General features: G+C 41.4%; 2 long non-coding RNA genes across 5 annotated transcripts in view; one reads left to right on the top strand and one right to left on the bottom strand.

Annotated features, from left to right (window-relative positions):
- Positions 1-310: 310 nt before the first annotated feature.
- On the top strand, positions 311-4,458 carry LOC131486745 (uncharacterized). Its single transcript, XR_009249430.1, has 3 exons — positions 311-421; positions 2,217-2,355; positions 4,398-4,458. It is a non-coding gene; the product is annotated as an uncharacterized LOC131486745 (long non-coding RNA).
- The window catches only part of LOC131486744 (uncharacterized), a 35,931-nt gene continuing 8,678 nt past the window's right edge, over positions 548-27,800 (bottom strand). The window contains exons 4-7 of one of the 4 annotated variants that reach the window (XR_009249429.1): positions 9,848-10,288; positions 7,485-9,351; positions 5,742-5,907; positions 548-762 (exon numbers count right to left, since the gene is read on the bottom strand). This is a non-coding gene — a long non-coding RNA (uncharacterized LOC131486744). Of the gene's footprint in view, positions 763-4,746; positions 5,078-5,741; positions 5,908-7,484; positions 10,289-27,800 lie in introns of those variants that run through there. The other 3 variants (XR_009249425.1, XR_009249428.1, XR_009249427.1) reach the window with 3 other exon arrangements.

The raw sequence follows: 27,800 nt of genomic DNA, 5'->3' as shown, positions 1-27,800 counted from the left end.
GATTTTTCTGTTTCATCTCTGGTGGTGACATAAGTATTTGAAGTGATTGAATTTTCCAAGAAGGGTGTTTCCTGATGGGAGAGAAATTAGAAGATATTTTATTGTGTTGCTCCATTTTGGACAATATTTTAAATAGGAGTCTCATTGAAATAAGGTTTTCTTAGGTTTAAAATGCTGCTAAAACTTGATTCCTTCAGGCACAACGGGAAAGCTAAAATGTTAGTTACACCCACCTGTCAGATCATGTGTCTGTGCTGCTAATACACTGGGATTATTCGATGTCACTGGTTTGGTAACAAACTTAGAAAATGTTTTCTCTCCTTTTAGTTAGTTTACAGAGAAAAACTGAGAAGATCAATACTTATAAGAAAGAAAACAGAGAACTTTACTTCCTGAAGAAATATCCATTTGGGAACAGAAGGTAGCATGGCCCTTTCAAATATTTTTTGTGATTTCATTTTGGTTACTTCCACTCTGGTAGATCATCCTACTGACCTATTCTATGTGTTCTATAAGCAGTACCAATTCAAGACAAGCTTCACAAATGTAAAGAGCTACCTCTTTATTTGTGAAAGGAGTCACACATTAGAAGGTAGGTTTATCTAGTACTATGCTTTTTTTTTAAATTCTGATTCCTTTTTTGTGTTTTATACAACAATGAATTAAGGAAATGTCTTCAGGAAACTAAGAGAGAAAGTAAGTTTCTCTCTGATGAAACTCTTAAATTGAAGGTGAGAATCCCTTCTTTGCCTGGATTGCATTCTAAAAAACACAAGTAAAAGTAATGAATTATTATTACTCATTCAACACGTTTTGTTGAAGGAGAACATCAAAATAGTTGAGCACTTTAATTAAATTAAAAATATTAGTGTTTATTAATTTTTTGAGAGACAGAGACAGAGCACAAGCAGGAGAGGGGACAGAGAGAGAGGGGGAGACACAGAATCCAAAACAGGCTCCAGGGCCTGAACTGTCAGCAAAGAACCTGACACAGGGCTCAAACTCACAAACCACAAAATGACAACCTGAGCTGAAGTCAGATTCTTAACCGACTGAGCCACCCAGGCACCCACTTGAATGAACTTTTAAATGACACCCTTCAAAGTGCACTTGCTACCTTGCAAACTCAGAGCGAGAGAGAGACAGGAATGTGAAGAATCAGGAAGTGGTAAGAGTTGGCTGCTGAGTTTTACTGTAATTTAGCTTTGGAGGCTTTTTGTTCATTGGGTGAAGTAAGCACAGCATATTTGCTTGCCATTTACCACAGTAGAGAGTGGGCCTCTGGGAGCCAAACCTCTTTCTGAACAATTAGCTGGAATTTCAGTAGGAGAACCAAGATAAGTTTTGCCGTTTCAAGGACTACCTTTTGTTTTCACAACTAGGTAATTATCACATCATTCAACTCTGCCCTCCAAGATATGTAGAAAATCCCCGAATATAGTTGAGAGAGAAAGGGTGATAGCCAAAGTGTATAATCCTTTCCTTTTAAAAAAAAATATTTTTAAATCATTCTTTATTTTTTTATTTTTTTTTTAGTGAGACAAGGCATGTGAGTGGGGGAGGGGGCAGAGGGAAAGAGAGAGAATCTTAAGCAGGATCCACACTCAGTTTGCAGCCCAACACAGGTCTGGATCGCATGATCCTAGAATCATGACCTGACCCAAAATCAAGAGTCTGATGCTTAACTGACGGAGCCACCCAGGTGCTCTGTAGTCTCTTTCTCTCTTAAGGCTGAACAGTGAATTCTCAACATGAATGGGGGAGGGGGGATACACACACACACACACATACACATATACATACATATGTATACCACTAAGAAAGCTATTTATGAGTTGTTAGACGTGAACTATCTTCCACCATCTTTGTCTTCTAGTTATATTTATGCCTCAAGGTCTTTGTTTATTGCAATGCATGATCTTATTGCTGTGCGATCAGTTTTCTGTAAAAGTCTTTTCTCATATCTGTCTTAACCACAAGATGCAAAAGTTGAATTCGAGGATGTGGAGCTAAGAGCCTTGAGGTCCAATAACTGTCAACTGGAAGGTATATTTTCTGTTGGGAAGAAATCTCCATATGATGGCAATGACTGCATTGGAAAGGGAAAGAATACCCTCATGCCTTCAAGGTTCTTGCGTTTTTTCTGTCTCGCCAAAATCAAGACTCAGGTCTTGTGCACCTTTATAAAGAAAACCCCCTTTTTTTCTTTTTTACAGAAAATAAAAAGGCCCTGGAAGACAAGTGTAATGCATTGAGGACTGTGAAAGCAACAAAGGAAGCAAAAGTCAAACAGCTGAAGGAGAAAGCATATCACCTAGAAGAATTCTATGAACAAAGAAAAGTGGCTACAGAAGAGTAAGATATTCATGTGAGAACTGTCACAAGTACTGCATTGTAAGAAAGAATGTGGCAGCCAGTAGAGATAATTATATTTCTTTTGGAACTGGATCCAGAGTATTTTGCCAAATGCATTCAGTGGAATTGTGCCTGCCGTTCCTACCTTGCTTTCTGTAACCTGCATTTTCCTTTCTGCCCTAAGTGCTTGTCACACATTGTGTCATGAATTTGGGGCCAAAGAGGGAATGTACCAGCAGTAACGTTGATACCTGGATCCATTGCAGATACACCTACATTGTCCTATGTAGGTTTCAAGCCCATCACACTGTTTTGTCATCCAGCAATTAGGTCATTTTGTTCAGGGCCAGACATGGGTCAAAAATGTGGGGGGGCGGGGGGGGGGGAATTTGAATTATCTTGCTACAGACACAAGAGAAACTGCTTTCTGAAAAGTGGGTAGGAGTACCAGCTGCACTGAATCCCTGAATCCATTCGGCCAGTGAGATTGTTCAGTGCAGGCCCAATCCCTAAGAAAGTCGAATTGTTTCCTGTCCCCTGAGGTTTTAAGTGTAACTCTTCTGAGTCTTGACCAAAGCCTGCAGCTTCACTAGGGCTCATCTTTGCTGGCCGCCCTGAACTACATTTGTTTACTTCTAAGTCTTTGCCCATAAGGTTGTTCAGCTTCTTTGCCATTCAGATGTATGCCCCCCAAATCAATGATGAGCCCTAGGAAGATTGGGTCCAACTGCCAGGCTGGCTTTGTCCTGGGCTTCCTTCCTATCTTGGTCTTGTGTGTCTTCGTGGGGTTGTTAGATATTTGATGCATTCACTCACATGCTTCCTCCTTTGTACAGTATTTCCTTTTGTTCTCAGGACATCAGGGACTTTAGAGTCCCTCACTCATGGTGGAAAGTGAACTCCTCCTTTTCTTCCCTGGAGACTCAGCTTTATGTTAGTCCTTTCCACACCTGGGGTTAGGGCCTGCTCTGTCTCACTGGCATCTTGTGTTGTTTTGTTTTGTTTTGTTTTAATTTGTAGGCTCTTTCTGTGAATACAGTGCCCTGACCACCTTTCTATCTTCAACCCCTTACAACAGAGCCACTACATTACAACCACGACAGAAAGCATTTGCTGAAGGACTGCCTGAGGCCAGAAGGAAATGCATGTGCCTTTCTGTGTCTCATGCTTTTGTGTCCATTTTTAAGAAAATTTCAATTTTGCATGTGATTCTTGAGTACATTAAGTGTCAATGTGAAAGCCTTTAAATGAACACCACAAACAAAATAGTGTGAGGGCAACACAACAAACCAGCCTTTCTAAGCATTGCCTTTTGCTGCCTTCACTATCAATGGAACCAGTCTTGTGAAAGTAGATTGGCTCCATGAAGTTGAGATTTTTCCATCTGAAATCTGTTTCCTGGAAATAAACCCAGACTGTGTGACATTTCATATCAGATTGTACTTCAGGAGATGTTGCCCCTCTAAGATTGGCCTTTTTCTCCACTAGGATATGTAAAGGTGGAGGCAGGGGTTGGAGTCCTGAACTCTAGCGATGTCTGGGAGTGAGCTGCAATGTTGGTGAAGCCATAGTCTGGGAGGTCGTCTTTCAGGGTGATTGTCTGTGTCATGGTACAACTTTTGGACTGAGAATCAGGGCTCCCCATGGAGGTGTAAGACTAGTGATGATCCCCTGCTTTATCCTAATGGGTACAGTTGGTCAGACATGGTTTTTCACACTGATGAAATGAGTCTTCACCATCTCAAACAAAGACGAACTCTGGGAAGGCACAAAGTGCAATGTTATTTGATGACTTTATGATGAAGGAGAGGAAAAAGAGAACTAGAAAGACAGTTCCAATAGCAGAGACGTAGCAACAGAGGTTGAAGTTTCTTTAACTTAAATGGGGTGTTCACCTCCTTTCTCGGATTGTGTTGTCAGTCTGTGCATTTATGGGAGAGGTGGGGGAAGGGATATCTGCATAGGCCTTCAAGAGTGCTGGGAGGTAAAAAGGGAGAATTTCTGGATCTTGGTCCTGACTGTATATACCTTTCCCATCTTAGGAAGCTGAGAATGATAGTGTGAACTGATGGCAAAGAAGAATCAGCTGGCAGCTGCAGGTAAAATTTGAAAATAGCTACAGAAAGGGCTCCTGGGGGGCTCAGTCAGTTAAGCGTCTGACTTCAGCTCAGGTCATAATTTCAGTCCATGAGTTCGAGCCCCACGTCAGGGTCTGTACTGAAAGCTCCGAGCCTGGAGCCTGCTTCGGATTCTGTTACCTCTCTCTCTGTCCCTCCCGCATTCATTCTCTCTCTCTCTCTCTCTCTCTCTCAAAAATGAACATTAAAAAAAAAGGAAAATAGCTACGAAAGAAGTAAGTACAAGTGAGTTCAGCTACTAATTACCAGCAGCTCATGAAACCTCTGTTCATTTTTTTGTTTTTAATCTTTTTACAATGTTTAGACTCAACTTAGTAATATAAACAAAAATTCAGAGATCATATACATAGAGTATTAACAGATAAAAAAGGTAAGTTTTAGAAAGAACAAAACAATTAGGTTTTTAAACATTTGCAGATCTCAAGCAATAGCCAGACTGTGTAGAAACTTTGTCCATGCCAACATTCCTTGGGGGTGGTGTCAATTGTCATAATCTATAGGAGAGCAGTGTGTTGTACGATGAATCATAACCATCAACATGGTAGTGCCATTCCATGGCTCTCGTCTTTGCAACCCTGGGAAACCTGGTGAGGATATAAGTTAAAGAAGAATAGAACTTTATCTGAAAGACACTTGTCACATGATGAATTAGGGAAAGATTGAAACTGGGAAGGAATTCTATGAACTCTGAGCCCTACGGGCATGGAATAATGAGTAAGGAAAGGATGTAACAATAGCTTTGATCCTACTGGTCATTGATAATCATGTGCAAAGTGTTTCATGTGTAAGAATAAATTGTATCCTGGGACAAATATGAGGTTGTTGGGAACGTGGGCAGCTTATTTAAAATCATACCCAATATCGGGCCTTATCTGACAAGAGCAATTGTAACTCACAGGCAACAAATTGAACAAACACGGGAACAGCTGCAGCAGGCAGAGCTCCCCTTTAGATAACAGGTAACCTGAGTTCTGCCTGACATACTGAACCCTTAGCACCTCACGCGGGTGAGTGTAGTGGCCCTTGGAATCCCTGACCACGGGCTTTTCATTGTTGGCTTTTTCAGCTTGCAGTTCATGAGAAGAATGCTCAGGACATCTAGGTAAGTGTTTTCTTGTTTCCTCCTCTTTCTTTGGTGCACAGTGTGGCACCACCTTCCGACTGAAGGTGGATGTGTTGTTTCTCCTCCAGATCAAGACTCAGATCTGGGATAGGGAGAGGGTGGAGTAGGGCAGGGAGGTCCCTTACTTGAAATACAGGTGTGGTCATTTGACTTGCGTTTTTATGGGTGTTTCCAGGGATGATGTGTGCACTGTTTGTTGTCTAGTAGACGATGTGGTGTTGCACCACTTCTTATAGAAGTCCATTATTTTTCTGTATCCAAGACTGGACAGGATGGAAGCAAAGAGGCTGCCTGAGGGATACACAAGGCAGAAACCAATGGCTGCAAGACCAGAGACACAGAACCCTCCAAGGAGAGGTAAGGAGCACGTTGTGATGTGCCGCAATCTAACTTCTGCTGTGCAACCTGTTCCTGTGGATGATCATTGTGTGGTCTAGAAAGAATCACAAGCACTAAGGACGGCAGGTGGTCTGAAGGGGAGACAGAAGGGTGTTCTCCTCTGGTGCCACAGACAGTGAGGCACTTGTTCCTGTGACTGGTGGAGCTCATGCCCCTCCTCTGACGGTGACCCTCCCACCTCCTCTAGTATCCCCCTGTCTGAAGAGCCTGGAAAGGATGACAGGACATGGGCCTCATCCTTCTTCCCACCCGGACTCAGTGTGAAGACTTTCGTTTATTTGAGGAGAAGGTCATTTATTCACTATTTTAATGGTCTTTATTTTTGTTTGTTTTTGGGAACCGTAGCCCTACATCCCTGAATTCAAGTTCCATAGAGCTTAGCTTAGTCCTCTGATGGTATCAGTGCAACTCTGCAGCTTCACTGCTAACTTCTCATAGTTTTCCTTTTCTCAGTGTAAAATTAGTCTTTCGTTATATAATAACTGCTCTCATGTGGAAAACAGCTTGTAGATAAGCTGAGAGATTGAACAATTTGCCTGAAGTCTGAAGAAATGCACCCTTCTTGAGATTCATTGAGGATATACACCAAACCAGTATTCTCAATTTTATTTTTTATTTTTTTTTTAAGTTTATTTATTTTGAGAGAGAGAGTCTGGGAGGCATAGAGTAAGAGGCCCAAAGAGAGAATCACATGCAGACACCACAGTGTCAGTGAGGAACCCAATGCTGGGCTCAAATTCACAAGCTGTGAGATCATGACCTGACCCAAAATCAAGAGTCAGATGCTTAACTGACAAAGCCACCCAAGCGTCCTCATATTTATTCTTAATCTGTAATGAAATTGTGATTTCCCATGATGTATACTGAGAAACTTCTGTTTTACTGACGACTTCTAAATTGCTAGTTGTGCCTGACCGGTTCACAGTTATTTGATTAATTACAAAACAACATAAACTAGGGCACCGTGAGGTCTTTATCAAGGTGAGGGATGGTTCTCCCCTTTATCCTTGGGGGGGGGTCACCTGAGGCATGTGGGATACCCTCTGCCTCTGGTCAGGGACCTGAGTGTAGGGAAAAGTTTAAGATATTTGAGGAATGAGATGAGGGATTGTTTTCATTCCACACAGTCCTCTAAAAGCAGAATAAACCTCCATCCCTTCTAGGATCTTTAGTAGATCCAGAAACTGCTGAAACCTCTGTGAATTACAGCAGCTCTGACTATACCAAGAATGCAGACGAGGACAAGGTAAACACTAGGGCCATTCTCAGTTGTAACTCGTTCGGGAAACCCTCATCTTTCTGTACAGCACACTCTCCCGGCCTTGTCTTGTTCTGTGTGTTCTGTGTCTGTTTGTTCTTTGTTTTCCAAATGCACACCCATAACACAGGAGCCCACAGACTTCTCACTTTTTAGTCTGTCAGCTTTCTGTGGTAAGTTTAGAGACGAAAAGTGCTTAGAGACTGAGTACCTTAAGGTTTTTCCGTGTGGTTCAGGAAATAAGAGGAGGATGACCCCACACTCCAAACAGAAGTCTCCTGGGCTGCGTGACCCCTTCCAGACCTCACCTCTGTGGGAACAGTGTGGCTGCTGTGTCTTCCTTTCTTGATTCTGGCTAGGAGATTAACCTGTTAGAAAGTCTGCCATATTGTTTAAAATTCGAAAGTGCAAAACGACATCATGACTCCAACTTTATATTTTGTGCCCTGTACCATTTAGAGTGGTCTTAGATAAAGTCAGTGTCATCACGCATCACCTTCCCATCTTTGTTGGTAAATGAGTTGTCTGGAATCCTTCCAGCTATACCTTAGGTAAAAATAGTTTGAACACTGTGTCCTTCAATTATGTTTATATGAGCAGTTTCTGGTTGTGTCCCCAGTCACTGTTAGAGCTGATACAGTCTCATGACACATACCAGGAGTTTTATACCAAAACACTTGCTTTAAATCTGTTATGTGAATTTCTACCTCTTTTTTCTGTTGGGCATAATTACTCTGTGTCCTGTAGTATGCTTAAAGTCAGAATTCCCTATGAATTAAGATGAACACATCTGAGCTTTGTAGACATTCATAAGTAACTTATTCGTCACAGAAGACTCTCATTCCCCTGCAAGATTCCAGGCATCCTCCACTCCCCAGAGGTCTCAGAGGCCTTTGACAACACTTCAGGAAGGAAGACTCCTTTCTCAGGGAGAGAAGCAGAGGAGGCAAAGTGAGGGTCCGGCTGCAGAACTTTTCACCAGGAGTGGCTATGATTCCATGAGCAGAATATGAGCCATTTATTCCCACTCATTTTTTTGTGTTCTTAACATACCAAAAACAGAGCATCTGGAGTAGCCATAGAGGAGGGATGCAGGGTGAACCTGGACATCGATGGCTGCCTGTCCAAAGAATGCTACTTCATTAGTCTGTAATTACTTCTGTTAACCCTCTAGGACAGGACCCTTGCCATTTTACTTCTGCAGACATGGGCAGTGATGAGTGGTGGCAGTAGGTTAACCTCTTGCATCTACTATCCCAAGCTGTAGGTGGTATCCAGTAGCAGGGATGGAGCTTTCAGGTACTGATGCTACTCTCTTGGATCCTGGTGGCAGAGAAGGTGGCAGGTGCGAACACATTCTTCTCTGGTTTTGATATTTGTTCTCTTGTCTGGCATATGAATGTAGCTGTCACTTCTGTTCTGCAGGGCAGTCTGGATCCTGGGGACCTCCTCTGTTAACTGGACGATTTTGCATGCCCTACCCTACAGGCGCCCCGCCCCCATGGACTATTAGGCACATCCACCTCCTGAACCTTGGTGGCCCTGGGGTCACCCCAAACCCCTCCACCTGCGACACTTGGTAAGATGATCTGAGCACTAGAAGTTGACTTGTAAAACACACTCATCTTATTTTTGTTGGTGTTAGGTCTTTGGCCAAGGTGCAGGGGCAGTGCCACAGACCATTGTGATACAAGGGGAATGTGTCTGCTTCCATTACCACATTCCTCAAGTTTCTCATGCTCAACATATCATCTTTGCCAGTTCCCCCACCATGTGTTGGTATAGGCGTCTCTTGTGGGGAAGGAATGGGGCCGTGTGCAGAAAAGCAGACATAGAGGTTCAGCAGTGATGCCCTATACACAGTCCATTTGCTGGGATCTGTGAGGCATGAGGCACAACGTAACGTATGTCCATCTAGTTGTGCCCCCAGCCATCTATAGTTGTTCGATGAGTGAGGAATACATCTGAATCAGGGCTTTTGGGAGTCTTCATTAGGTTATAAGGGATGGTTCTTCAAGTTCTTCTTGGGGATCACCTGAGGCATGTGGGACACCCTCTGCATCTGATTTGGGATCTGACTGGAGCAAAGAGTTTAAGTTGTCAGAAGAATGAAGGGAGGGTTTTTTTTTTGTTTTTGTTTTTGATCTCTAAACAGTCTACTCAAATCAAAATAAACCTCCATCCCTTCTAGGGCCTTTAGCAGATCCAGAAGCAGGTGTCACTCCCAAGAGTGACATCAACACTGGCTCTACCAAAACTGCCAAGAAGCATAAGGTAAATGCTGTGGCATTTTCAGTTCTATGTCTTTTCAGAGAGCCGCATCTTTCTGTGCAGCACACTCTCCTGCCACTGTCTCTGGTTTGAGTGCCATATGGTATGGGTGCTTTTTTTCCCCCCCCAAATGCACAACCTTTACCCCTGAGTCTACAGGCTTCCCTGTTTTCCAGCTGGCATCTCTTTGTGGTACCTTTAGAAGCTAAGCGTGCTTAAGGGTGAGAACCATAGGGCTTTTCCAACGTGTTCCCGGAATAAATCAAGGAGGATGACACCACACTCCACTTGGAAGTCTCCTACCTTGCCTCATTCTTTCCAGATCTTCTCAGTGTGAAATCATTGCTTTTGCTGTTTCTTCCTCTCCTGTTTCTTTCTATCAAGGGTTTTCACGTGTTCAGAAAAATCTGTGGGTATCCTTACAGTTTGAAAATGAGAACTGCCTTCACTCCAACTTATATTTATGTAGGCATCATTTAGAATGGTCTTAGACAAAGTAAATTTCATACCCATCAGCATTCCATCTTTTTTTTGGTAAATGTGCTGTCCAAAATTCTTTCAGGTGTGCCCTGGGTATAAATACTGTAAACTATAAGAGGTGACATATTTGTCATAGAAAACATGCCCTGAAACTTAAGTTGTGAAGAGAAAAAATCCAAAATTACCTGTGTGGCAAGTCCCCACCATGTCCTTCACTTGTGTTCACATGAGCACATTCTCTTGCGCCCTGTGTCACAGGTACAGCTAAAACATAGAAACATACGCCAGAAATCAAAGTGCATTTGTGTTAATTTTGTCATTTAGGATTTCAGCTCACTTTTCCAGAGGACACAATTACCCTGCAAAATGTACTGTACTTAAGCTGAGGAGTACCTCTGAATTCAAATAAATTAGCTGAACCCAACTAACATGTATAGGTTACCTGTTTCTCTAAGAGCATGCTTATCCAGGTCCTCTGCAGGACCTCAGGATCCCCATCTCCCCATGTGTCTCTGTGCCCATGGATAGCACTTCCAGAGAGGAGGAGACCCCACTGTTGGGAGAGAAGTAAATTGGGCACAGGCAAGGGCTTAGAGGCAGAGCTTTGAGCCACGAGGGCTATGATTCCATGTGTGGAGACTGGGATTGTCATTCCTTCTCATTCTGTAGTTCTTCACACATAAATAAGCAGCCTCTGTGGTGGAGGGGGATGAGGGGTAGAGGGTGATCCTGGACATAGATGCCTTCCTATCTGGAATATGCTACGTTGTTAATTTGGTATTAAGTCTACTAATCTTCTAGCAATAGAGCCCTTGATGTTTCTACATTTCCTGACACGTGGAGACACTAGTTTATCCCAATAACATCCGTTCCCCATCCCAAAGCTTTAAGTGGAACCCAAAGTATGGGTAGAGATTTTGGCACTGATGCTGCCCTCTTGGAACCTGGTGGTCAGGAAGCTGGCAGGTTATGAGCACTGCTTCTTTGGGTTTCTGCTCTTTGCTGGTGTTGGTGCTTTGTTCTATCCTATGAACATAGCTTTTATTTCTGTTCTGCAGGCCATTATGTATGCAAGAGGGCCTCTTCCTTTCCCAGGATTGCCTTGCAGGCTCTAACCCATGGACCGCCCTTCACTACCAGTCATGGGTTATGGGCCACCTCCCTCTCTTCCACCTACTCTATTTGCTAAGATGACCTGAACTGGATGAGTGGCTGGTAAAGTATATTCATCTTCTTCATGATTGACTTTGTGGCAATGATGTAGAGATGGTTTTGAGTCTTGGCAATCCAACTACAACCTGCCTGAGGACACTGTAGCATATCTCAAGTTTCTCAGGACACACATACAATGGGCAGTGTCATTTCCCTGTAATACAGTGAGCTATATACATCTTTCTTGTCAAAATGAAAGAGGATTTTCTACACAAAAGCAGACGTATCAGCAGCACTGGTGCATATTTTGGAGGCACAATGTTTTGGGTTCTGTAAAGAATGAGGCGCACCCCTAACTTTTAGAGCATCAGGTGTCCTATGTGAAAGAGGGACATGCATTAAGTGATACAGACCTTGTGATCACCATAATGGAAACACGAGTGAAGGATCCAGTGCAGAAAGAAACAGGGGAAACTTGTATCACACAGGAATAGAAGGGAAGTTGAGGACAGTAAGCAGAGTTTGAGGAGGTGCAGAGCAGAGGGTGCTGGGGTCAGTGAGATGCAGTTGGAGGCCATTCCTGACCACAGCCTGAGCAGGGAGTGTGAGGTTCACACGGAGCTGCTATGTGCGATCACTCTCAGTGCACAATGCAGTGTTCATCTCCGAAATGTCATTTTCGTCAAAGTGCACCTAGGTAATCATCTAAAAAGGCTGTTGTCACCCTGGGTTTTCTGAAGGTTCTGGATATTTGTGGGGGGAAAATGCCCTGGAGACATGGGAAATTTAACTTGGTCTTATGGAAATGCTTGTATGCCCAAGTTCATATCCCTCAGTGAGACTAAAAGTGGAGACAGGATCTAGATCAGCTGAGGGCCTGCACTGGCCTTCAGCCTGAGTCAAACTCTTAGTGGGTCAACCTATAATTCAGGGTTGGCCAGAAGCCGCTCCTGCATCAACCTGATTACAGCTTTGCATCTCCTCAAACTTCTCTCACAATATCCTGAGGCTTTGCCTGTGTTCCTGCTGTCTCAGCCCTAATACCAGTTCTCAGTGGGACCTACACAGAGCCTCAGCTGTGTTATCTGTGAAAACAGGGGTAATATTTGTTTCTAAGAACATTATGAAAAGAAGACATTAAATACATAAAGCATCTGCAAAATGTCTGGGAAGTGTCCATTCACCCTTCTCACGGTTTCGATTAAGATATCTCCACACAGGGGCGCCTGGGTGGCTCAGTCGGTTAAGCGTCCGACTTCAGCTCAGGTCACGATCTCACGGTCCATGAGTTCGAGCCCCGCGTCGGGCTCTGGGCTGATGGCTCAGAGCCTGGAGCCTGCTTCCAGTTCTGTGTCTCCCTCTCTCTCTGCCCCTCCCCCATTCATGCTCTGTCTCTGTTTCAAAAATAAATAAACGTTAAAAAAAATTAAAAAAAAAAAAAGATATCTCCACACAGTGATCATCAAAAAAAGATGGTCACAGAAGTTCATTAAACTAAGACTGTTAACATGTCAGCCCAGGGACTGGGAATCGCCGTTTTAAACAATGAGACAAGGTCCCTCATTTTTCTATTAAAATTCGGGCCCTACCAGACAAAGAAAGAAGAGATAATTATGAGAATGTGTACATTCAGAGATCTAGATCTGAAGACAATCATTTTCCATTACATACAATCTCACAGATGCAGCCACAGACTAAAGTGTTCATCTGAGGCCACAGCCACTGATAAACTACAGAAGACAGAATGCATGTAGGAAAACAGAAGATCAGAGGGAAATAAACCAAAATCTCTTTGCCTTATAGGACAACTATTCTGAAATTTGAAGAGGACTGTGCACGAAGACAGACTATGGTGATTACATATACATTTTAAGAAGGTGTCAGATCTGCCTGAATGCTTTCCCTGCCCATCCTGTCCCCTCCACTTTGTCGTTCCTACTGTCCGCTAATCCACCTTTCATCGTTCTATCTCTGTGTCAGCGTCTGCTTCTAGGACCATCTACTCTCACTCCCCATCGAGTGCACACAGTGGGGTTCCTGTACACACAGGTAACAAAGTGTTACCAGAAATGGTGGTGATAGAGGATAGAAGCAAGATCACCCTTTGTGCAGGGGAGCCCGAGGGAGTTTTCTGGGGTGATGGGAACTTCCTATATCTAGATTGATGGGGTGCTTATGATCATTTATTTTAGAAATATTCACTGGCTTCCTGGTACCTTGGGGTCAAATAGATAGGTATCTGTCCCTGGGAAATCGTGGAGTTCTAATGGTGGGGAAGGATGAGGGACCAGCAGTGACTGTGGGAGAGGAGTGAGGAGGCCACACATGGAGTCAAACCCTTGCCCAGGATGCCAGGTCTCCACAGACAGCACCATGTGTAGGAGGGCTCTGAGGAACAGATATTTCTTGATCAGACCCATGAACTACATAATGTTCTTGCAGTTTCCTCACTGAGGGATGGCCAGAGCAGAGGCCAGGAGCTGGAGGACACCCTGATCATGGCTGGATTGGAGCAGGGGACCTGGGGGATTGAGTCCGAGAAAGGAACAAGCAGAAGGTAGCGACAGGGAGTCTGAGAGACAAAGGGGAGAGAAGAGAAGGTACGTTTCTCTGCTGACTTCACCTACATTTCTGTGTGAACAAAAGGGGATTCTTGTCTCCAAGGGAAGGGAAGAGTGTGAGCAAAAAGAGTGACATTCTCAGCTCAAGTGCCCAGAATATCTGCCTTGCTCTTGAGTACCTAACACAGGAAGCCCATGCTTTCTGTCATAACTGGAACTGCAGCTCGTGCCACTTAGTGAAAATCAATCCAATTATGAATCCCTCATCACTCATACTGCAACATCATCATACTGCAACAAAATTAAGTAAACAGAGTGAAAGATACAATACAGGATAAAGTCCAAAGCTAGACCGACTGCAATACTTAACAGGAATACAGGCTATCAGAAAAGGAGGTACCCCAGTGCAGGCATTCAGACACCTGGGCAATATCTGAAAACATAAAAAAAAATGTAGCCCGTACTTCAAAAGCAACATTAACTTAGACACAAAGGAATCATGATTTAAGGTTTAGAGAGAAACCATATGACTTCATGGTGCTGTACCTATGAGATCAAGTCTCATCAAATTATACCCTTTAACTAGAGGCTATTTGTTATATGTAAATTATACCTCATTAAAAAGAGTTTCAAAACATACCATACTAGAAGCAAATGTGGGAAAGTTCCTTTCTAATCCTGAGTGCATGGGTGATAGGAGTCTGTCTGACCATGTCTCAAAAATCCAAAAGATGAAGACATTTAAAAAATTAATAATAGCAGAGTAAGAGGACTCTGAGCTCACCCTGTCCCGTGTTTTCAACTGCATAACATCCACATCCAAGTCCATGAACCAGAGAGCGATCCAAAGACTGGCAGAACAAACTCCACAACTAAATAGAAGCTGTACCTGAAAGGTTAGGAAGGTCAGAAAGGTGGAGGGCAGCTGCCTGCAGAGAGGGCAGAGAAAGTGAGCCCTCACACCAGGGAGCTCACACAGGCAAGACTAATCCCCAGAACATTTGGCTTTAAAACCCAGAGGGGCTGAATTCCCTTGAGTTTGGATCCTGGAGCTTTGGAGGTCAGATGGCCCAGCACTGGGTGATCCAGGAGGATAAGTGATAGCCAGCTCCCTGCCAGTGTAGAGAGACAACGTAAATGTAGCATTTTACACAACGCCAAGGCAACAGGAGACAGATCTGTTCATGCTGACTTCTGAGTGGTTAGGGGACTTCTCCAACAATGAGGGAGCTTACAGGCACCATTCCCGCCTCTCCCCACCCCCACCCCCCCCACCCCCCCGTCCAGGAATAAGACCAGAGGCACATACCAGGGAGTGGAGCTGCACAGACACTTGCTACCTAACATACTAGCCATGTGCCAGTCCTCTGGTGGACTCACCCACTCCAAGCCTGCTGGCCTCAGCGCTGGGCTCAGGGCAAACTTTGTTAAAACTGCATGGGCACCCTGTCTGGCCAGCTGCAGGCAGAGCTACCACCGCATGCTGTGCACTCCTGGCTACCCTCATCTGTCTCACCCACCCACATGTCCCAGCCACTGACACACTCTGTGCACAGCCTTGAGCCCCTGGTTGCCCTGGTGCATTGCCCCCAGCCACCAAAGACAGCTACAGATTTGTCAACAGAATCTTGGAAAGACAGAAGGAAGTGACATGACATATTCAAAGCGCTGAATGGAAAAATCAGCAGCCAAGAACACTCTATCCAGCAAGGCTATCGTTCAGAATAGAAGGAGACACAGAGTTTCCCAAACAAAAACTAAAGGAGTCTGTACCACTAAACCAAGCCAGCCAGAAATACTAAGAGGGACTCTTTGAGTGGAAAGGAGAGAACAAAAGTGACAACAGGGAGGTAGAAAACACAAATCCAGTAAAAATGAATATTTCTGTAAAAAATCAGTCAAGGAACTCATAATAACATGTACCAAAATATAGGGAGAAGAAAATAATGGGTTCAAAGGTAAATGACCATCAACTTAATATAAATGGCTAAACACAAAGAAATTATGTAAAAACTTAATGGTCACCATACATCAAAAACCACTCATAAATATGCAAAGAATAAGGAGAAAGAAATCAAAATACATCAGTAAAGTAAATCAGCAAAACATGAAAGAGAAAGACAAGAAAGGATAGAGAAAATCATTAGAAACCACAACAAAACAGGTAACAAAATGGCAATACATAGATACAAATCAATAATTACTTTGCATGTAAATGGAATGAATGCTGTAATAAAAAGACATAGGGTGTAAAAATGTTTGAAAACACAAAACACATTTATATGCTGCCTACAAATGACCCATTTTAGACCGCAAGACACCTACAGAATGAAAATGAGAGGATGTCAAGAAACATGTAAATGAACGTCAAAAGAAAGCCAGGGTAGCAATACTTGTATCAGAAGAAAAAAAAAGAGAAAGGACTCAAATAAAATCATAAATCAGAGAGGAGAAATCACAACCAACACATCAGAAACACAATCATAAGATAATATTACGAAAACTTGTAAGTAAAAAATTTGGACAATTTACAAGAAACAGGTAAATTCTTGGAAACATATAAGTTACATTAACTGAAACAGAAATAAATAGAAAACATGAACAGAACAATAGCCAGCAAAGAAATTGAGTCAGTAATCAAAAAACTCTCAACAATCAAAAGTCTAGGACCAGATGACTTCACAGGTAAATTCCACCAAACAGTTAAAACAAGGTTAAGACCTCATCTTCTTAAGCTATTCCAAAATATAAAAAAGGATGGAAAACTACCAAATTCATTCTATGAGGCCAGCATTACCCTGATACCAAAACCAGATAAAGAGTCCACTAGAAAAGAGAACTCCAGGCCAATATCCTTGATGAACATGGATGCAAAAATTCTCAATCAAATACTACCAACCAAATTCAAAAATACCTTCAAAAAATCATTCGCCACTATTAAGTGGATTTGATCCCAAGCTGCAAGGTGGTTCCATATTCACAAATCAATCACTGTGATGCATTACACCACTGGAAGAAACCATATGATCTGGGCTCCTGGGTGGCTCATTTCTTGATTGGCTCAAGTCATGACCATATGGTTCATGGTTCAGGCCCTGCATTAGGCTCTCCGCTGACAGTTCAGAGCCTGGAGCCTGCTTCTTTGTCTCCCTCTCTCTCTGACCCTACCCCACTCACATTCTGTCTCTTTCAAAAATGAATAAACATATAAGAAAAAAAACATACGGTCATTATCAATACATACAGAAAAAAGCATTTGACAAAGTACAACATCCTTTCATGATTATAACCCTCCTAAACTAGGTTTACAGGGAACATACATCAATGTAATAAAGGGTTATCTATGCGGTTAACATCAACCTTAATGGGGAAAATCTGAGAGCTTTTCCTCTAAGGTCAGGAAGAAGACAAGGATGTTTACTCACCACTTTTCGTAAACATAGTACTGGAAGTCCAAGCCACAACAACCAGACAAAAAAACAAAACCAAACAAATCCAAATCTGCAAGAAGTGAAACTTTCACACTTTGCAGATTACATGATACTATATATAGAAAACCCTAAAGAGTCCACCCAATAACTGCTAGAACTGATAAATGAATTCAGCACTGTCACAGGATACAAAATCATTGTTAAGAAATCTGTTGCATTTCTAGACAATAATGAAGCAGTATAAAGAGATATTAAGAAAACAGTCCCATTTACAGTTGCACACCAAATAATAAGATATCTATGAATAAATCTAACCAAAGTGGTGAGCGACCTATACTCTGAAAAGTGTAAAACAGTGATGAAAGAAATTCAAGATGACACAAAGAAACGGAAGGACATTCCATGCTCATGGATCGCAAGTACAAATATTGTGAAAATGTCTATACTTCCCAAAGCAATTGACACAATTAGTGCAATCTCCATCAAAATACCAACAGCATTTTTCACAGAACTAGAACAGTCCTAAAATTTGTATGGAACCACAAAAGACCCCAATCTTCAGAGTAAACAACCTTTATGTGAAGTGATAATTATGGATGGCATTATGCCTCTGGATCTTCTGCTCCAAAACACATTAACTCTGGCCTAAGCATTTGAACAAACATTAGACATATCCCAACCACATACTACAAAATACATTGTACAAAAGTACCCTCAAAACTTTGCAGATTATGAAAAATATGAAAAATCTAAAAATCATCATGACCAGGTGGAGCCTAAGGAGACAGAATGAGTGAATGTAATGTGCCAGCGAGGAGGAGTCTGGAACAGAAGAGGTTAAAACTGAAGAAATCTGAGTTAACATATAAACTTTAGTTAATACTACCATATCTCTTCGGGATATTGATTGTGATAATGTACCAACTCATAGGACATCAATTGTCAGAAAACAGTCTGATGTCTGTGGAGACTCAGTACTATCTTCCCAATTTTTTTGGTAACTAGAAACCCATCACGAATGAAAAGATTATTAGTAATCATGGTTTTATTTTTTCAACACATAATATCATATAACTAGTTCTAGTATTAGTTACTAGTGATTGACATGTACCTCTTCTTGTTCTTACTATCGTTTAATTTAAATAATAGCATTCATGTTATGGAAAACCAAATGCACAATGATATACAATTCATAGAAACATCTACTTTACATATTTTAAGGTAATAACATGTATATACCACTGTATTCTGTGGTATGTAAATTAAGTGTTTTTCTGATCTCGGAAGGAGCATGTCATCTAATGGCTTTCCATAAAGGTGGTTATCCTAGATAATGAATGATACTCAGATTTTACAGGATGTGCTTCACATCATGCCTGAACATTTAAAAAAAAATGTACAAATGGCCAGATGAATCATTGTGACCGGCTCACTTATGCTAAAGAATCCTTGCTTTAATATTTTCATGCATATTTTTAGCAGGAATACAACAGCATAAAATATTTCCAAATCAAAGAGATTTTCAAAGACTGGAAGAATGATAGGGATTTCAAGTGGTTTCAGAAGGAAAAGATGTGACCATGAAGTGGCAGTCATAGGCAATCAGCTTTCTCTGGGCCACTTTGACAGGTTTGCATGAGGATATGTGACTTGCCAAAGGGTAAGACCCAGAAGTACAAGAGGGAAAGAACACTTTAGGAAGGGGTGACTTGGAAAGGGTGCTTCTGTGCCTAAGTGATGGCTCAGCAGCCTGGCTGGGGGTCCCTGGGTCAAAGACTTCAAAAGTCCATCAGTAACTTAGACTCACAAAGATCTTAGAGCCACAGAGTTGATCTTCATCTATGATTAGGAGATGGTCATAGTTTCACAGGATATGAAAAATCGGGCTGGCAGTAGATGGCTAAAATATTATTTAGGGATATATCTTTAATAAAAAATGGATGTGTAAAAATTTGGGTTTGGAATATTAAGAAAAATCACAGCCCCATCATGGAGTTACTTACGTTAAGGCCCCATGTCACCAAACCTAGTTTCATTCCTGCAGGAATGTAACCTTTAACGAGTCAACAAAGAATTTCCTAGTCAGTGCTGGAAATTTAACTGATAGACTCCTGCCATTCCCCTCAGGGAGGCAATCTTACCTAAATAAGGTATTCCGTGCCACTAATTTTTTTTAAGTTTATATATTTTGAGACAGACATAAGGAGAGCACATGCAAGGGAGGGGCGGGAAGAGAGGGAGAGAGAGAATCCCATGACCATGAGGTCATGATTTGAGCCAGGATCAAGAGCCAGACACTTAATCAAGCCATCCAGGCACTCCAAGAATGTGGAGTTTCAAAGGTTAGGCTTGGCTGGGATACAGCCCTGAGGACACTGGTCTACTCCTGGAGAGAAGGCAGCAAACTATTTGCAACCAGATGGCATGGAAACAGTGATCTGTACAACTCCTGGTGCACACAGTGGGGAGATTATACATTCACCTTGGAGAACATCCCTGAGAGGCAGTGTTCACAAAGAGGGGACAAAGGAGCTGGGCCAGAGGAGCTGGGTGGCGCCATTTCCCTCCTCTGCCCCCCAGCATAAACACAGAACCACCTGCTAGAAACAAGGCCATTCCCACACTGGCTGCCTAACCTGCTTAGACCAAGCCCCACCTTCCTGTGCTCTGGCGAGACTGGCCTTCTGGGTCATTCAAGGTTGCCTCAGTCCCAATGGAGCTGGCCCCTTCCCCAGAAGACCAGGTGAAGCCCATGACCACACCACCTCTATTGACCAGACAGTTCTGCAGGGCTTCACTTCTAGTGGCAGTCATTTCAAGTCTTATTTAACAAGCAGATCAGAGCAGACCTAGATAAAACTCACCACATTCTGGCCAAGGACCATACACTTTCCATACAACTGGCCTGAAGGACAGTGCAGCCAGAACACAAAACAGTGCATGCAACACATACCACAGACACTCCCTGATGTGTCAGGCCCTGGACATTGGATGAGCTCCTCTTCATAAAACCATTCAACTCACAGGCAGGTAACACAATGAGGTTTGGTAACAGAGAGAAGGCAAATACTCAGCCAAAATACCAAGACAAGAGGAATGCATCCCAAATGAAAGAACAAGATAAGGTCATGGGAAGAGAAATGGAAGGAACACTTCCAAACTCATTCCATGAGGCCAGCATGGCCTTGAGTCCAAACTGGACAAAGACCCCACTAAAAAGGAAAACTACAGACCAATTTTCCTGATGAACCTGGATGCAAAAATTCTCAACAAAAATTAGCAAACCAGATCCAACAATACATAAGAAGAATTACTTACCACAATGAGGTGGGATTTATTTTTGGGATGCATAACTGATTCGGTGTCTGCAAATCAACTGATGGGATACATCACATTGATAAACGAAAGGGTAAGAACCACATGATCCTCTCAATAGATGCAGAAAAAGCATTTGACAAAATACGGCATCCTTTCTTCATGAAAAAAAAAAAACCTCATGAAAGGAGGGATAGAAGGATCATGCCTCAACATCATAATGTCCAGATACAAAAGTCCCACAGCTAATATCCTCTTCAATGGGGAAAAAAGAGAGATTTCCCCCTAAGGTCAGGAACACAACAGGGATGTCCACTCTCACCACTACAATTCAACATACTGTCAGAAGTCCTAGCCTCAACAATCAGACAACAAAAAGAAATACAAGGTGTATAAAATGGCAAGGAAGGAGGGGTCAAACTTACTCTCCTCGCAGACATGATACTCTCCATGGAAAATCCAAAAGACTCCACCAAAAAACTTTTAGGACTGATATAGGAATTCAGGAAAGTCTCAGGATATAAAATCAAGATATAGAATTTGGTTGCATTTCTATATGCCAATAATGAAGCAGCAGGAAATCAAGGAATTGATCTCATTCACAATTGCACTGAAAACCATAAAATACCCAGGGATAAACCTAACCAAAGAGGTGAAAGATCAGTACACTTAAAACAGTAGAGGGGCCCCTGGGTGGCTCAGTCAGTTAAGCGCCGAGTTCGGCTCAGGTCATGATCCCACATTTGTGGGTTGGAGTCCCACGATGGGCTCTGTGCTGACAGCTTGGAGCCTGGAGCCTGCTTCACATTCTGTGTCTCCCTCTCTCTGTGCCCCTCCCCTGCTCATGCTCTCTCTCTCAAAAATAAACAAACATTAAAAAAAATTAAAAGAAAAAACAATATAACATCTATGAAAGAAATTGAAGAAGACAGAAAGAAATGGAAAAACATTCCATGCTCATGGATTAGAAGAGCAAATATTGTTAAAATGTCAATACTACCCAAAGCAGTCGACACATTCAATGCAATCCCTATCAAAATAACACCAGCATTCTTCACAGAGCTAGAACAAACAACCCTAAAATTTGTAAGGAACCAGAAAAGACCCCAAATAGCCAAAGTCATATTGAAAAAGAAAACAAAGCTGGAGACACTATAATTCTGGACTTTATGGTGTATTAGAAAGCTGCAATCATCAAGACAGTATGGTACAGACACAAAAAGAGACACAGAGATCAATGGAACAGAATAGGGAACCCAGAAATGGACCCTCAAACATATGGCCGAGTAATCTTTGACAAAGAATGAAAGAATATCCAATGGAAAAAAAGAGTCTCTTCAGCAAATGGTACTCAGAAAACTGGACAGTGAGAAGAATGAATCTGGACTATGTTCTTAAACCACACACACACACACACACACACACACACACACACACACATCTCAAAATGGATGAAAGATCTAAATGTAAGACAGGAACCATCAAAATCCTAGAGAAGAAAACAGGCAACCTACCTCTTTGATCCTGGCCATAGCAAATTCTTGCTTGTCGTGTCTCCAGAAGTAAGGGAAACAAAAACAAAAATGAACTATTGGGACCTCCAGATAAAAAGCTTCTGCACACCAGAGGACACAATCAGCAAAAGTAAAAGGCATATGATGGAATGGGAGAAGATATTTGCAAGTGACACATCAGGTAAAGGGTTAGTATCCAAAATCTATAAAAAACGTATCAAACTCAACACCCAAAAACCAAATAATCCAGTGAAGAAATGGGCAACAGACATGAAGAGACACTTTACCAAAGATGACATCCAGATTGGTCACACATAAAAAAAGATGCTCAACCTCACTCATCATCATTGAAATTCAAATCAAAACCACAAGGAGATAGCCCCTCACACCTATCAGAATGGCTAAAATTAACATCTCAGGAATTGACAGGTGTTGGCAAGGATGCAGAGAAAGGGAACCCTTTTGCAATGCTGGTGGGAATTCAAAGTGGTATAGCCACACTGGAAAATAGTATGGAGATTCGTCACAAAAACTAAAAATAGAACTACATTATGACCCAGCAATTGCACTACTAGGTATTTATCCAAAGGATACACAAACGCTGACTTAAAGTGCCACATGCACTCCAATATTTATAGCAGCATTATCAACAATAGCTAAATTATGCAAAAAGCCCAAATGACCATTGACTGATGAATGGATAAAGAAGATGTGGCATATTTATACAGTGGAATATTACTCAGTGATCAAAAAGAATGAAATCTTGCTATTTGCAACACTGTGGATGGAACTGAACTATATTATGCTAAGCAAAATGTCAGAGAAAGACACACATCATATGATTTCTCTCATCTATGGAATTTAAGAAATTAAGCTGATGAACATAGTGAAAGGAAGGCAAAAATAAGATACAAACAGAGAGGGAATCAAATGATAAGGGACTCTTAAATACAGAGAAGAAACTCAGGGTTCCTGGAGGGTTACTGAATAGGGATGGGCTAAATGGGTGACAGGCACTGGAGGGGGGCACTTGCGATGAGTACTGGGTATTTTTCGTAGTTGATGGATCACTAAATTCTACTCCTGAAAATGTATTCTATAAGATAACTAACTTGAGCTTCAATTAAAAAAAAAAAAGAAATATGAAAAATAAATTAATTAATACCAGTCAAAAGAAAAGAATATTTTTTTTTTTTTAATTTTTTTTTTCAACATTTTTTATTTATTTTTGGGACAGAGAGACAGAGCATGAACGGGGGAGGGGCAGAGAGAGAGGGAGACACAGAATCGGAAACAGGCTCCAGGCTCCGAGCCATCAGCCCAGAGCCTGACGCGGGGCTCGAACTCACGGACCGCGAGATCGTGACCTGGCTGAAGTCGGACGCTTAACCGACTGCGCCACCCAGGCGCCCCAAAAGAAAAGAATATTTAAATCGGACTCTTTGAGTGGAAATGAAAGACCAAAAGTGATACAGACAACAAAGGATCAGAGAAAACATCAAGAAATAATGGCAAAACACCCAATAAAATGGCACTAACTATATATCTATCAATAATTACTCTGAATGTAAATGGACTAAATACTCCAATAAAAAGACACCGAATAGGGTGTCAGAATGGACAAAAGAAAAAAAACAAACAAACAAACAAACAAAAAAACCCAAGACGTATCTAGATGCTGCCTACAAAGCCTTATTTGGACCTAAAGTCACCTTCAGATTTAAACTGAGGGAATGAAGAAACATTTCTCATGCCAATAATGTCAAAAGAAAGCCAGTAGCAATACTTATATCAGGCAAAATAAACTTTAAAACCAAGACTGTATTTTGGTACCCTTTGGGTAAATACCTAATAGTGAAATTGCATACACCCATTATTTATAGCAGCATTATCAACAATAGCAAAACTATAGAGAAAGCCCAAATATCCATCAACTCAACTGCTGAAGGTATAAAGAAGTTGTGGGGTGTGTGTATACATACATACATACATACATACATACATACACATACACACATACACACACACACACACACACACATATACAATGAAGTATCACTCAGCCATCAAAAAAGAATGAAATCTTGCCATCTGCAACAATGTGGATGGAGCTAGAATATATTATGCTAAGTGAAATATGTCAATCAGAGAAAGACAAACATATTCAGAACACTCCATACTAAAATGGCAGAATACACATTCTTTTCAAGTGTACATGGGACATTCTCCAGAATCGATCACATTCTAGGTCACAAATCAGGCCTCAACAGGTACCCAGAGATCAGACCAAGCATCTTTTCTGACCACAAAACTAAGAAACTTGAAGTCAACGCCCCCCCCCCAAAAAAAAGAAAAGAAAGAAAAAAAGGAAAGGCCACAAATAAAGGGAGGTTAAACAACATGCTACTAAATGAATGGGTCAACCAGGAAATGAATGAGAAAATACACTGAAACAAATGAAAATGTAAATACACTGGTAAAAACCTTTGGAATGTGGCAAAAGCAGTCTAAGATAGAAGTATATAGCAATACAAGCCTACCTTACAGAGCAAGAAAAATCTAAACAATCCAAACTTACAACTAAAGGAATGAGAAAAAGAACAATCCAACCCTAAGGATGGCAGAAGGAAGGAAATAATAAAGATTAAGGGATAAATAAGTGATATAGAAACTAAAAAACACTAGACCAAATCAATGAAACCAGGGGCTGGTTCTTTGGAAAACAGTAATCAACTTGAAAACCTCCTAGACAGACTGTTCACAAAGAAAGAAAGAAAGGACTCAAATAAATAAAATCACAAATAAGAGAGGAGAAATAACAGTCCACACCACAGAAATACAATTAGAAGATAATATTATGAAAAACTATATGCAACAAATTGGACACTCTGGGAAAAATGGATAAATTCCTAGAAACACATAAACTACCAAAACTGAAGCAGGTAGATACATAAAATCAGAAACCAGAAAGAAACTGAATCAGTAATAAAAACATATCTCCCCCAACACAAGAGTTCAGGGCCAGAAGGCTTCACTGATTAATTCTACCAAACATGTAAGGAAGAGGTAATATGTATTCTTCTTGAATTATTACAAAAAATAAAAAAGAAGGAAAACTTACAAACCCATGCTATCAGGCCATTATTACCCTGGTACCAAAATCAGATAAAGCCTCCACTAAAACCAAAAACTGCCGGGGCGCCTGGGTGGCTTGGTCGGTTGGCTGTTCAACTCTTAATTTCGGATTAGGTCATTATCTTGCGGTTCATGCGTTCAAGTCCCACATTGGACCCTGTGCTGACAGTGGAGCATGCTCAGGATTCTCTCTCCCTGTCTCTCTGCCCCTCCCTCACTTTTATGTACTCTATCTCTCTACATAAATAAATAAACATTCAAAAATATGTTAAAAATTTTTTTTAAAATAGGGGCACCTGGGTGGCTCAGTCAATTAAGCATCCGACTTTGGCTCAGGTCATGATCTCGTGGTTCATGAGTTCAAGCCCCGGGTCGGGCTCTGTGCTGACAGCTCAGAGCCTGGAGCCTACTTCAGATTCTGTGTCTCCCTCTTTCTCTGGCCCTTCCCCTCTTGAGCTCGGTCTCTCTCTCTCTCTCTCTCTCTCTCAAAAATAAATAAATGTTAAAAAATTTTGTTTAATTTTATTTTAAAATAAAACTGCAGACCAATAGCCTAATGAGTATGTATGCAGAAATTCTCATTAAAATACCTTCAAATTAAAGTCAACAATACATTAACAAAAGTGTATTTATTTATTTTTGAGAGAGAAAGAGAGCATGCAGAATAGAGGCAGAGAGAAATAGAGAGAATCCCATGCAGACTCTGCACTGTGTGGTGCCTGGCACGGGTTTGAAACTGATGAAACCTGAGATCATGACCTGAACTGAAGCCATGATCAGACGCTTCAGTGACTGAGCCACCCATGTGCCACAAGACTATCTTTTTTTCAATTGGATATTCCTTCCTGCTTTGTTGAGGATTAATTGACCATATAGGTATGAGTTCATTTCTGGGTTTCCATTCTATGAATCTATGCGTCTGTGGTTGGTTGTTTTGTTTTGTTTTGTTTTGCTAGTACCATACTGTTCTGATCACTATAGCTTTTTTTTTTTTAATTTTTTTTAGTGTTTATTTTTGACAGAGAGAGAGACAGAGCATGAGCGGGGAGGGGCAGAGAGAGAGGGAGATACAGAATCTGAAATAGGCTCCAGGTTCTGAGCTGTCAGCACAGAGCCCGATGTGGGGCTAGAACTCACAGACTGCGAGATCATGACCTGAGCCGAAGTCGGATGCTCAACTGACTGAGCCACCCAGGCGCCCCACGATAGCATTGTAATATAACCTAAAGTCTGGAATTGTGGTGTCTGCCTCTATTCTGCATGTTCTGTCTTTCTCTCTCTCAAAAATAAATAAATACACTTTTAAAAAAGTCTCTTCAACATATGGTTTTGGAAACACTAGACAGCAACCTGCAAAACAAACCAAAAACAACAACAGACCACTTTCTTACAACATACACAAAAATGAATCCAACATGGAAAACGACCTACGTGTGAAACCTAAAACCATAAAAATCCCAGAGGATAACACAGGCAGTATCTTATTTGACATTGGCTGTACAAATGTCTATGTAGATATATCTCCTGAGGTAAGGGAAACACAAGAAAAATAATGGGACTTCCTAAAAATAAAAAGCTTCTGTCACCAAGGAAACAATCAACAAAACTAAAACACAACCTACAGGATGATGATATTTGCAAACGACATCTGATAAAGGGTTAGTGTCCAAAATATATAAAGTTACACAGCACCCAAAAAAAGAGAAATCCAATTAAAAATGGGCAGAAGACATGAATAGACATTTTCCCAAAGAAGACATACAGATAGCCAAGAGACACAGGAAAAGATGCTCAACAATACTGATCTTCAGGGAAATACAATTCTAAAGTACAATGAGATAACTCATCACATCTGTCAGAATGACTAAAATCAACGAATGATGAAACAGCAGGTGTTGCCAAGGATGTGGGGAAAAAGGAAACCTCTTGCACTATTGGTAGGAATGCAAACTGGTGCAGCCACTCTGGAAAATATCATGGAGATTCCTCAAAAGATTCCTTCCTTTTGAGGAGGATCCTCAAAAGGATTCCTCAAAATCCTGAAAAATTCCTCAGGAATTCAAGGATTTCCACAAAAATTCCTTTCTATTCCTGAAAATAGAACTACCTTACGATCCAGCAATTTCACTACGAGGTATTTACACAAAGAATACAAAAATAATGCTTCAAAGGGATACATGCACACTGATGTTTACAGCAGCATTTTCTACAACAGCCAAATTATGGAAACTGCCCAAGTTTCCATCAACTGCTGAATAAATTGAGATATGGTATATGGAATGGAATATTATTTAGCTGTAAAAACATGAAATCTTGTCATTTGCCATGAGGTGGATGGAGCGAGAGAATGTCATGCTAGGTGAAATAAGCCTGTCAGAGAAAGACAAATACCAGATGATTTCACTAACACATGGAAATGAAACAAAACAAAGGGGGGAAAAAGGAGACAGTGAAACACAGACTCTTAACTAGGAAACAAACTGAGGGTTTCCCCACTGGGGTGGGGGATGGGTGAAACAGGTGATGGGTATTTAGAAGTGCACTTGGGATGAGCACCAGGTGACATGTGAAGTGTTGCTCTACATTGTACACCTGAAACTAATATTATACTGTATCTTTACTAACTAGAATTTAAATTAAAAAATAACATAAGGTTAATGACACCTAC

Source organism: Neofelis nebulosa, chromosome 10 (assembly GCF_028018385.1).
Source record: "Neofelis nebulosa isolate mNeoNeb1 chromosome 10, mNeoNeb1.pri, whole genome shotgun sequence".
Lineage (NCBI taxonomy): Eukaryota > Metazoa > Chordata > Mammalia > Carnivora > Felidae > Neofelis > Neofelis nebulosa.
This window is presented reverse-complemented; position numbering and strand designations above follow the sequence as displayed.